Source organism: Squalius cephalus (assembly GCF_949319135.1).
Source record: "Squalius cephalus genome assembly, chromosome: 2".
In the NCBI taxonomy this organism is placed as follows: Eukaryota; Metazoa; Chordata; class Actinopteri; order Cypriniformes; family Leuciscidae; genus Squalius; species Squalius cephalus.
In genome coordinates, this window is record NC_137123.1 from 32,172,635 (window position 1) to 32,185,470 (window position 12,836).

General features: G+C 45.2%; 1 long non-coding RNA gene across 1 annotated transcript; it reads left to right on the forward strand.

Moving 5' to 3' along the window:
* The first annotated feature begins 2,424 nt into the window (after positions 1 to 2,424).
* On the forward strand, positions 2,425 to 5,871 carry LOC307147673. The gene is made up of 7 exons (XR_013819344.1): positions 2,425 to 2,490; positions 2,762 to 2,814; positions 4,823 to 4,862; positions 4,941 to 5,009; positions 5,124 to 5,213; positions 5,335 to 5,648; positions 5,798 to 5,871. It is a non-coding gene; the product is annotated as an uncharacterized lncRNA (long non-coding RNA).
* The last annotated feature ends 6,965 nt before the right edge of the window (positions 5,872 to 12,836 follow it).

The following is a 12,836-nucleotide window of genomic DNA, read 5'->3' on the forward strand; positions in this document are numbered from 1 at the left end:
CAGTAAGGGACCTTTTGTCAAAATTGCACCTGTAGTAAGTCAGTCTGGTCCGTAGGAAAGCACTACAGCCTTTGGAACACGAAAAAATACTTAGGGTGAATTACAGTATTTTTTTAAAAAACATTTTTGTCAACTGTAGGTACAGTAAGGGAGTTTTTGTCAATATTTCACCTGTAGTAAGTCAGTGCTTTCACTAGGAAAGTACTACAACATTTGGGATAAAAAAAAAAAAACACTATAGGTGATTTACAGTTTATTTCCTAAACATATGTAATAAATATATGTAATAATATGCTCATTACATAAACATGTTTGATAATTGTACAGTAAGGGAGGTATTGTCAAAATGTCACCTGTAGTAAGTCAGTCTGGTCACTAGGAAAGCACTACACCCTTTGGAACACGAAAAAATACTTAGGGTGAATTACAGTATTTTTTTAAAAAACATATTTGTCAACTGTACGTACAGTAAGGGAGTTTTTGTCAAAATTTCACCTGTAGTAAGTCAGTGTGGTCACTAGGAACATGCTACAACCTTCGGATAGTAAAAAATCCCTTTGATGAATTAATGTAATTTTATTCTAAAAATATTTATGTACAGTGAGGCAGGTTTCCTAAATACAATCATTATAATGCACTTTTTATTGTTGCTAAAGTACAATCAATAGCATTAGAACACATAATGTGAGAGAGATTTGCTGGTACATCTGTACTTTGCAAAAATGTAGTTGTCTGTTTGCACACAATGGAAAAAAAATAGAACTTTTTAGACGGTCCCTCCCTATCTTCTTTACCACACACATTGAATGTTCAGTGAACATTCACAACTTTGTATGCCATTAAAACAATATTTGCCCATTTTGATCGATTGTGGAGAGTGTTGTAGTTCACCATCTTTGTCCTAAAGATCATGTAGCTGCTTTTATTTTGCAAAAATGTGCTTTATTGCGCTTGTTATTAAAACAGTTTTTAAGCAAAAAAGTGCGAATGTAAAACCAACTTTACCTAAGTAACGCCGTTTTCCGTTCTGCCGGTAATGATAAAGAATAATAAAACGAATGTAACAGGTTGTGAAGTTTTTGATTGTACCGTTCACACTTCATACTTCATAAACCACTCCCTTAGCAAGGTTTTTGCTGTGGTGTCTGCCTTTTGGTCTTTGGTGGGAAACGCCTTTGTAAACTTTGTGAAAACATATGTAACAACCAAAACACTTTCATGCCCATCAGAAGCAGGCTCTAGGACTGTAAAATCCATCGCAATCTATGGTGGCCGGGAAGTGCAAAGCAACATTACAAAGAACTAAACACTTTTACAAAGAATGAAACACTTTTACAAAGCTCGAGACAAATTTACATTTTGGAAAACATTTCTACCTACCATAAAACACAATTACATGGGTTAAACACTTTTACCAAGGACAAAACAAATTAACATTTTAGAAAACAAATTAACAAGACGCAAAACACTTTTACCAGTCCCGAAACAAATTTACAAATGATAGATTCTTCACGGAAAGGGAATGTACCACATACCGGAAGTGACACGGAACGGTAGTGATAAGGTGAAAGCGGGTGATAGGTGTTGTTGGTGAGCGCGGTCAATTCGTGTTGTCAATGTGGAGTATATGGCGTGAATGAAGTTTATGGTGACCGAACATGGACTGCGGCTGAGGGATGTTTTGCCCGTTTTGTGGCAAACACATGAACAGCTTAACGCGGTTTTGCTTTACGTGTGGTCGGTGTTTGGAGTTTTTAAAGGATGCGGACCAGACGGAAACATTGGAAACACAGGGGACTTCTCGACAGCCGGACACAGTGCTAAGCAAAGTAAGTGTAGCAAAACCGTAGCTATCTGAGGACATGTGAATAAAAGTCAGTAGTAAATGCTAATGATTTTTCGAATTGTGCAATGTTCTATATGTATTTGTGTGTGTGTGTGTGTGTGTGTGTGTGTGTGTGTGTATTTATTTTACCCATACATTAATTATATCTTTATTTTACTAGATAAACGCAGGATTGATGGGGCCACATGGAACTGATGGAACTGATTTAAAACCTCTAAGAGGAAAAACACTTCCGTTATTTACTGACCCAGAGGTAGCAGCACCTGATCTACTGAAACAAGCTGTCCAGAAAATGAGAACATTTAACAAGGACATGCACGAAGGACCTTATGTCCTTTTGTATCCAGACTGCTCAGAGGTGGTTCTTGTGCCTGGGTCAGAAAGGTCATTTAAATTGGCAGAATATAAATAGGAAATAGGGAAGGCATATTCCAGGATTACTTTTTTCATTTGCCTAGAAAAACACTATAAAAGAGGTTAGTGGATCTCATAATTCAATATTTTTACATATTTATATACTCTGCTGGAGGATAAATAATGGTTGTTTGATTTATTTTTTTTCAGAGTACGATACCTCAGACTCTGATTCTGAAATTGCCATCACAACAAGGAGCACAGCTGAATTCAATCGAGCTGACACTTTGGTACATCAGTTATTTCTCTTTATTTAAAACATTTATGTATGTTTGTATTTATTCATTTTCATATAATTTATTAGATGTACATTGAATTTTAAGCATAACATCAATGTCCTGGTCAATATTTTAGTGGAAAAAGGCTTGTTTTGATTATTTTACAGTTACTATTATACAGTAACACAGACAACCATTCAGCATTGATATATACTGTAAGTGGTAATGGAAAAATAATAGAAGCTGTTGAAAGTTGTTGATCATTTTATCCGTTTCCTCTCAGGTTTTTGAACCACAAAATCGAAGTACTCCCAAATACAAACTGGAAGATGAAAGGTAGTTGTTGCACAAATGGACACAAAGGAACTTTCAGGCGTGCATGGGTTGAAATTATTTCTTTACTTCTTGACTGGAAATGATAATAATAATTCATATTTTATTGGGCTACAGTGCTTTCACTACCAGGAAAGTTTTTTTTCATTTAACTCACAAAACTGATAAAACTACTAGCAGATATTTCACTACTTATTCACATACACATTATACATGCATGTATATTGCTGCACATAAGCTCAACGTTGCTACATGCTATCGGCTGTTTCTGTAACTGACTGAGGTGCACCCCCTCGCTCCCTACCTAATGCTGGGTACACACCAAAAGATTTTTTACATCTTATAAGATTTTCAAAATGTGATAGACCACAAACATGAGGACAAAAAATCCTAGATTTAAGCATTTTGCTCCTATAGTGTGTGGTGTGCCATGATGTGACAAAGACAGCACACCACACACAAACAGATTTTCAACCAGATTCTCGACTGTGAACACAGGAAATCTCACAAAAGCTCGCGAGACTTCAGAATAAGCATGTCGGATGATATGCAGGAAGAAATTATGATGATAGTGTTTGATGAATGATTTTCACAGAAAATTCACATAAAAAACAAAGAAAAACAAAAAAAAAAACATTGTACCCACCATTATATATAACCTTTTATACAGAAATATATTCATTCTTTATTGTCTTAATTTATTCTTTATTGTATTTATTTTCTCTTTAGAAAAAGTTAGCCTATTTAATCCCTCACTGAACCCTTAGCCTATAACACTCAGCTTCCTGCGTGTGTGCGTGTGTGTGTGTGTGAGAATGACCGTCTTCCATCATCTCACTTTCTGATTGGATATTGTTTCGCTTCACGTGATAATCTCCAGAACGTTCGCGCGTTTGTCCTCGGGGTTCCCCCCACACATCAGGATTTCTGATCGTAAATATTAAACATGTTTAATATTTACGATTCGCGATCGGGGCGGCTCCGGCGTTCTTCCGAGCAGGTTCGGACACTCTTAACACACCTCACACCAAGGGAAAATCTGATAAGATAATCTGTTGAACCATCAAGATAATCGGGACATAGCTAGGATTGTCGGAAGGGGGGAAATCGGCCCAAAATCAGCCCGATTATCTTTTGGTGTGTATCCAGCATAAAGGACCCACAGGTGTCTGTGTGAGCTTTACTTAACATCACAGAATAAACCTACTGAAATACAGTTGCTCTTGCAGGTGAATAAACACAAATTAACCAAACCATTAAAAAAAAACACATGAGGATGAAGTGGGGGGTACCCACTGTCCCACATCATTGTCGATCCTACATAGGTACTATAGGCCTTTATTGAAGTGGCACGGTCATCCAGAACCAACTAAAAGAACTCCGACACGTTTCGGCATCTAGCCTTTGTCAGGGAGTCAAATAGATGTAATGAGAGACAATGGGTTTTTTCAAGTGGTAATCAACCAATAGAAAACTTTGCTGTATACATAATGTTTACATGATTTGACTATTGCAGGCCTGAAGGACACCTGCTGGTTTTAAGATGTTTACAACACCCACTCTAGCCCAGAACGCTTTGGACACTAGAAAAGACCCATTGTCTCATTTCATCCATTTGACTCGCTGACGAAGGCTAGATGCCAAAACGCATCAGAGTTCTTTTAAATTGGTTCTGTATGACTTGGCCACTTGCAATACAAGCATTTTAATAGTTACAAATTTGTAGTTTGAGCTTTCTCTTATTTTATACCTTTTCCATTCAAAAAGAAACTCAAACAAACTCAGATTTGAGTCCAGGATGCGCTCCTATCCACATTTTCTTAAGAAATAATTTATCTTTAAGTTGTTGATGTGATCAGAGAATTTGCTCGGATGAACTTGAAACAGAAAATACCATATGTATAATGTGATTTATAACAAAATAATGTTTTTACTACTACATGTTACTCAAAACTACCTTATAGCTTTTATCATGGAGCTAATCATTTTAATATGTTTTATCATGTTTCAGAGATGCACCAGGACAATCATCAACAATTCAGCCAGGACAGGTAATAAGGCAGACTGTGGCAGCATGACATTTCTTGCTTTCAGTGTTGTCGTTTCAGACATTTTAATCTGTTTTTCAGATAGTAATATCTGATGCTGAGGATCTGGATCCACCTGAAACAAATCCAGAAAAAAACTTCTTGCTACAGGTAAGTAAAAAAAAAGGATAAAGACTGACATAATTTTGATTTATTTAACTGATTACATGGGGAAGACATTTGTTTGTAAGATGTTTTTACATGGAAATGGTAATTTCCCAACAGTAAATACACAGACCTGTATTCACCAAATGTTGAGCAAGAGGACGAAGAGCCGGTTGCTGTCAATGTGAAGAATTTCCAACACACAGCAATGTAATATGACAGCTTTTGACTATAGCACTCGTAGTTACTAGTAGCTAGTAGTTTTTTCACTCTACAATAGTTCTGGTATATCTGGAATATCCACAAATGAAGTCACTTTTTGTCATTACAGAGAGGAGACGGACATTACATTACCTGACATCGTAGCAAACCTGTCACTTCCTATTGATCATAAAAAAGTCAGCCGGTTCAACATCTCAAGGGCTAATGTTTGGGATGGGGCAGTCAGAAGTTTCAAGCGTACAACATATTCTGAAACCTGTGACATGCTGGTGAAATTTACTGATGATACTGGTGTTCTGGAAGAGGGAATTGACACTGGTGGTCCAAGACGAGAGTTTTTAACTCTACTAATGAAACACCTAAAAGACCGGCCCATTTTTGATGGACCAGAAGGACATCGGTTCTTGGTCTACAATGCAAATGGTATGCATATTGGTTAGATGTGTACTATAGGCTACTAATGGTTGGTTAATGCTCATTGACCACATATATCACATGACATATGCTTGTATATTACAGTTTATACAGTAATGCATTGTTTGTTTTATTTTGCAATGTTAATTAATTCACAGCTGTTAGGGAGGATGAATACTACCTGGCAGGAAAGATGATTGCTGTGTCAGTTGTGCATGGAGGTCCAGGACCCTTCCTGTCGGAAGATCTTGTACATTATCTTGCAGGCCAGCCTTCATTCAAAGCAACAAATAATTTAATAACTGATGAAGAAATAGGGAAAGCTTTGCAAGAGGTGAGAATAGCATAAGGCTACGGTATGGTAGGGCAGAAGTTTACATAGTTCCTGCAGTGTTTTGAGACAATATTTACTTATATTACGTGCAGAATTTATTTAATTAATTTATTAGTTTTCGATAGTGTAAGATTACACCATGCTATGTATGTCATTAATAAATAGGCAAGGAGATACAGTGCACACAGTTATTGACGGGTGTTTATGCCCATTTTCATGTCTTTCAGATTGAGAATGCTGCTTCATTGGATGCTCTGCAAGAATGTATGATGAGACACAGCACAATGTTACAGACAGCAGGTTGTCTGAGACATGTGGCTACTGTGGAAGAAAAGAAAGAAATCGTGTCAGACTACCTCCAATGGTATATTATTGACCGCAACTCATCTGTAATTGACAGGTAAGATGATATTTGTGGTTATGATTTTCTTCTTTTTTTATGTATTTAAGCAAGAATTTTTAGTTTGAAATGCCTCATGGTCCCCATCTTTGGTTTATGCAAGCATGTATATCTGTTATCAGTTTGTCACTGTGACAGAATTTGTACCTTAGTGTATTTCAACTGATATGTGATGTTGCTTCATTCTGTGTCAAACTACAGTGCCTTAATTAAGTTTTCACACAAAGTACATGGGGTGTGTAGACTTTCTGAAGGCATCGTTTGAGTGCTCAAGCCACCCAGTCATCTGTGTCATTCCAGTCTTTTGTTTCTATGTGTTATACTTACAGTCTGTAACAATTAACATTTAATGTGCAACACAAAAATAGGGTTTTTTAAATCAATTTTCAACACAACCATTTTTCCCCCAAAATGTATGTTTGTTAAGGTGGATAGAAATTGTAGAGAAGAGAATATTTAATAGTTTTCTTTAGATAATTTAAATTCAATTGGCACTACACAGCAGTGAAACAATGTTTGTGTTCAATGTAGATTCAGAGACGGTCTTTCAACCCTTGAGTTTTTGAATGCACTACAGCAACACCCTACTTTGCTGGCCCCTGTCCTGTGCCACTCTGAAAGGCGACTCACTGCTTTTGAACTTGAGAGTCTCTTCAAACCTGACCTCAGTCCTTCGGGGTGTCATCGAAGACCTAAAGAAAGTCAAACCATGGCCTACTGCCCTTACGAAAAAAAAGTATACTTCAAGTTCATTTTATGAAGTATACTTGAGTAATGTTCAAGTATATTTTTAAGTATACTTTATGTAGTAAGTATACTAATGTCAATATGTACTAGTAGTAAACTTGTAAGTGTACTATTTTAATACCGCTTGGGACTAAATTGGCCCACTTGAAGTATATAAAAGTATATGTTTAAGTGTACTATAAGTGTAACAGTAGTAAACTTTAAGTGCACAACTAGTTCATAATTACGTTTCTCATTTGTACTGCAAGTGAACTTATGGGTATACTAGTAGTTCACTATTGTAATACTTGTAGCAACTTTGAAGTATACTCTCAGTAAACTACTAGTTTAGTAGTTTTATACTACAAGTTTACTGAGAGTACACTAAAAGAAAAATTTCTAGTATACTTGCGGTATAAAACTACTAAAACTAGTAGTTTACTGAGAGTACACTAAAAGAGCAAAAATAATACATAAATGGTAAACTATTAGTATGATGTTAAGTTCACTTAAAGAAAACTTGTAGTTCTCTTACGAGAGGTTCTCTCGTATTGCGTAAGTATAGCTTACGCTACGGGTAAAGTCATCTTTTCTCGAGATATGAAGCCAAAAAATTATCCTTAATTTTAAATCTTGTCAACGCAGTGCAGCAGCAAGCAGACCTAGAGCAGGCGTATTCGCGTGCTCATTGGCTGCCCTGCGGCAACTGCAGCAGCCTATCGCTGAGCCCTTGGCGTGACGTCACGCCCAATGAGCGCGCTGGGCGCGCTCACGCGTCACGGCCCGTCAGAAGGGGCGTGGTTTAGCGTATAAAAGAAGGCTCAGAGGCTGCTTTCTCTGATTTTTGTCTCTTCAGCGAAGCTCTACGCATCGCTGGACTCTGAGGAAGCCGCCGTTGAAACAAGCGCCTTGCAAGCCGAGGATAGTCTGAGGAAGCTGGTTGTCTTCGCCGCCTTCAGCCATCCCTGCCTGCTTCGCTATCCGGCGCTTATATCCTTTTTCATTGCATTGATTCAATATGCCCTGCATTTCATGCAAAGCTTCGCTCAGCGACAGAGACCGCCATGTGATCTGCGTTCTCTGCCTGGGTCGTGACCACGCAGCCCTCGCTCTCTCCGCGGGCGGCTGTGATTTGTGCGAAGAACTGCCGATGTCGACCCTGCGGGCTCGACTCGCCTCGTTCGACACTCTCGCTGTCTCTCCGTCTGCCTCCACCGGGCCGCGCAAAAAGAAACGCCGCTCTCAGAGGCCACCGGAACCCGCAGAAGTTGCTGAGTGCTCGCCGGAGCCCCTCCCTCGAGCCTCGCTATCTCCCTCTCCCCCCCTTCCCGACGCGCAGCGGCCGGCCTTCGCCCGCACTGCCGTCGCCTCAGGGGATGAAGCGGACGACGCTGCTTTATCGGACAGCTGTTCTCTCATGGCCTCGGACAGCGAGGCATGGTCGGGGTCTCGCCGCTCTGCCTCCTCGACACGGGAGTCCGGCAGGTCCCGCGCCAGTGTCGACGCGGAACTTCTCCGCCTCCTCACCAAAGCGGTCGACCAACTGGGACTAGACTGGTCCCCACCGAAGGCGCCCGTGCCCAACAGTCTCGACGGGTGTTTTCTGCCTAACCGCCGCCAAGCGCCCACCTCTAGGTCAGCACCCTTCCTGCCTGAGCTCCACTCTGAGCTCGCTAAGTCGTGGAACGCCCCATTCTCCGCGAGACTCCGCTCACCGCTCTCCTCGACCCTCTCCCAAGTGGACGGGGCCGCCGAGAAGGGATATACACAGATCCCCCCGGTTGAAGAAGCTGTGGCAACGCACCTTTGCCCGCCATCCGCCAGATGGCGCTCAAAGTCTGCCCTGCCGTCCAAGGCCTGCAGGACCACTTCAGCCCTCGTCGGCCGCGCTTTCGCTGCCGCCGGCCAGGTTGCTTCCGCCGGCCAGGCTGCTTCCGCCGGCCAGGCTGCTTCCGCCGGCCAGGCTGCTTCCGCCCTGCATTCCATGGCTGTGCTCCAGATCCTCCAAGCTGATCTCCTCCACGATCTGGATGAGAGAGGCCCGGATCAGGCTACACTGACGGACCTGCGCAGCGCGACGGATCTCTCGCTTCGCGCCACTAAGTCCGCTGCACAAGCCATCGGAAGGACCATGGCTTCGCTCATCGTCACCGAAAGGCACCTTTGGCTGACGCTGGCGGATATGAGCGAAAGTGAGCGCGCAGTTTTCCTCAACGCCCCGCTCTCGCCCACCGGCCTGTTCGGCCCAGCGGTCAGCGGGATTGTGGATCGCTTCTCGGAGGTACAGAAGGCGTCACAGGCTATGAACCTCTTCCTGCCCCGCCGCTCGAGCTCCGCTGCAGGCCGCTCTCAGGATCAGCCTCCTGCACGCAGCTCGTCACAGCGCCCTGCTCAGCCTCCGTCTTCGCGACGCCAGGGCGGCCGCCCTAGACAGCGCTCAGTCAGCCGCCGCAGACCGCTTCCCCCCTGGGGACCCCGGCCCAAGATAGCGCTGAAACCTGAGCCCGCAAAGTCCTCCACGCAGCCGTAGGGAGATGGCTGAGTCCCGCTGCGGCCGGACCGCCATCAAAGCGCCTAGCCCTGTCAGTCCCCTTAAAAAAGGCTACTGCAGTGGCTCACATCGCAGCCAACGAGCCAGTAATGCAACTCGCTCGCCTGCACACAAACGCTGTTTTTACGGCGGCCCAGAGATATCTCATAAAGAGTTTGGTTTCGGGTTTTCCGGCTCACGCCGAAGGTGTCATGAGTGTAGAAAATGTGCCCACATCCCTGTGCTCACCACTACACACAAACACGATCTCCCCGGTAACGCTCACAGAGCGCACTCTCATAAAGCGGGCACGTGCCGCTCGAGTGCTAAGTGTAGAGAATGTGCCCACAAATCTGTGCCCACACCTACCCGTTGCACGCTCTGTCACACAGTTATCCCGGAACGCAGATCCTCTAAAGCTCCCCAGCACTGGCCGTGTTGTGTATGTAAGCCCTGTGCCCGCTCACGAGCGCGCGCACTTACGATCAGACACGTTTACCCCCATGCCGCTCTCGCGCCACGGCTTTCCAGCTACAAAATGTGCCCCGTCCACAGTGACCGAGCCGTTGTATGTTGTGCAGCCAGTCGCCACTGTCTGCGAGCCCCCGTATTCGAGCACCGGCGCGCGCGCGCCGCCCCATCTTCTCTGATACAGGTTCCCCATCCCGCGCAGTGCGGCGATCTGAACCCAGAGACCATTCGACCCCTAGCGAGATGTGCGAAAGCATGGCAAGCTATCCAGGGCGTGTCAGAATGGGTGCTGAATACTATAATGCACGGCTATTCGCTTCAATTCGCTCGCCGTCCGCCGCGCTTTCTAGCACGAACCGAGACGAGAGTGAACACAGAAGTGGCTCATCTGCTTCAGGCAGAAATAGCAAAGTTGCTGCACAAGGGGGCTATAGAGCAAGTGCATCCTTCTCTGAGCGGGTCGGGCTTCTACAGCCGTTATTTCCTCGTACCCAAGAAGGACGGGACGCTGAGACCCATCTTAGATCTGAGACATCTGAACAAAGCCCTCATGAGACGGCCGTTCAAAATGATTACAACCAGACAAATCCTCGCGCAGATTCGCCCGGGAGACTGGTTTATCTCTCTCGATCTGAAGGATGCATATTTTCAGATCCAGATAATCCCCCGTCACAGGCCATTCTTGAGATTCGCCTTCGACGGTCGGGTATATCAGTACACCGTCCTGCCGTTCGGTCTATCTTTGGCACCCCGTACATTCACGAAGTGCATGGACGCGGCTCTCGTTCCCCTGAGAACACAGGGGATGCGGGTACTGAACTATCTGGACGACTGGCTAATTCTAGCGCAGTCAGAGACAGAGATTTTGTCTCACAGGACAGCGCTTCTCAGCCATCTGGAAAATTTGGGTCTCTCGGTCAACTGGACCAAGAGCTCATTACTGCCCCGCCAGTCTATCTCGTTTCTCGGAATAGAACTGGATTCGGTGGCTATGACGGCCAGGTTGTCAGAGTAGCGCGCGCGCCGCATTCGACATTTAGCCGCGTCTTTCCAGATGGGCAGCCAGACTCCGCTGAGAACATTCCAGCGAATCTTGGGGCATATGGCCTCAGCTGCAGCAGTGCTTCAGCTGGGCTTACTGTGCATGCGCCCGCTTCAACGCTGGCTAAGAGCGCGAGTGCCTCACCGAGCCTGGACGGCCGGCAGCTTACGAGTCAGAGTGAATCAGGGCTGTGTCTCAGCCCTCCAACCCTGGCTGGCAGCCGAATGGTATCGCACAGGAGTGACGATGGGAGTTGTCTCACGCCGAAAAGTTATCTCGACAGACGCGTCCAACCGACGTTGGGGAGCGCTATTCGAGGGCAGACTGGTCTATGGCCTCTGGTCAGACCAGGAGTGTCGCCTTCATATAAACTGTCTAGAGATGCTGGCGGTCGAGAATGCGCTCAAGCACTTCCTCCCATACCTGCAAGGCCACCATGTACTAGTCCGCACGGACAACACGTCAGTGGTAGCCTATGTGAACCGTCAAGGCGGTGTCAGATCCAAAACGCTTTGCACCCTGGCGGAACGCCTCCTCGCGTGGGCTCAGCACTCACTGCGCTCGCTGAGAGCCGCGCATGTGCCGGGTCGCCTGAACGAAGGTCCAGACAAACTGTCCAGGGACAATGTTCCCCCGGGGGAGTGGTCTTTGCATCCCCAAACAGTCCAGTTACTGTGGCGCCGTTTCGGCAGAGCGAAAGTCGACCTCTTTGCGTCAAAAGACAACGCGCACTGCCCAAGGTTCTTTTCAAAGAGCGAGGACGCACTGGCCCAGACCTGGCCCAGCGGCCCGCTATACGCTTTTCCCCCGGTCTCCCTGCTGCTGCAGGTCATCGAGAGATTCAGGGAAGCGCGCCACACGGTGCTCCTCATAGCCCTGTATTGGGAGAATCAGACATGGTTCCCAGATCTAATATGGCTGGCAGACACAACCCCCTGGCCGTTACCGGTGAGGAGAGACCTTCTCTCTCAAGCCCGCGGCTCGATCTTGCATCCCCATCCAGAGAGCTGGTCTCTGCATGCGTGGATTATCAACGGTTACCCGTTGACTTGCCAACATGGGTTGTGAACACGATCACACAGTCTAGAGCTCCCTCTACGAGACGGCTCTACACTTCAAAATGGTCTGTGTTTAGCAAATGGTGCACCGCCAAAGGGCTGGATCCACTAACATGTGGGGTATCGCAGGTGCTGTGCTTCCTCCAAGAGCTGTTGGACATGGGCAGGTCTCCCTCCACGCTCAAAGTATATGTTGCGGCCATCTCAGCTTTTGCCGACTCAGTGCTGGGCCGCGCATTAGGGAGGAACGAGTTCATCATCCGCTTCCTTAGGGGAGCTAGGAGATTGAACCCACCGCGACCCCCTTCGGTTCCTATTTGGGATCTTTCCCTGGTCTTAGAGGCCATGAAAGCGCATCCCTTTGAACCCATGGAAACAGTGGATATGAAATACCTCACGCTCAAGACCGTTTTTCTGATAGCTCTGTCTTCAGTTAAACGTGTGGGTGACCTTCACGCGTTATCAGTTAACGCTGCATGCCTCGAGTTCGGACCTAATGACTCTAAAGTCATTCTCAAACCGAGGCACGGTTATGTCCCCAAAAGTTTGGGCACACCGTTCAGAGCGCAGGTCATTTCTCTCTCGGCTTTGCTGGCATCCGGCAGCGAGATCGATGGTAAACTCCTTTGCCCTGTC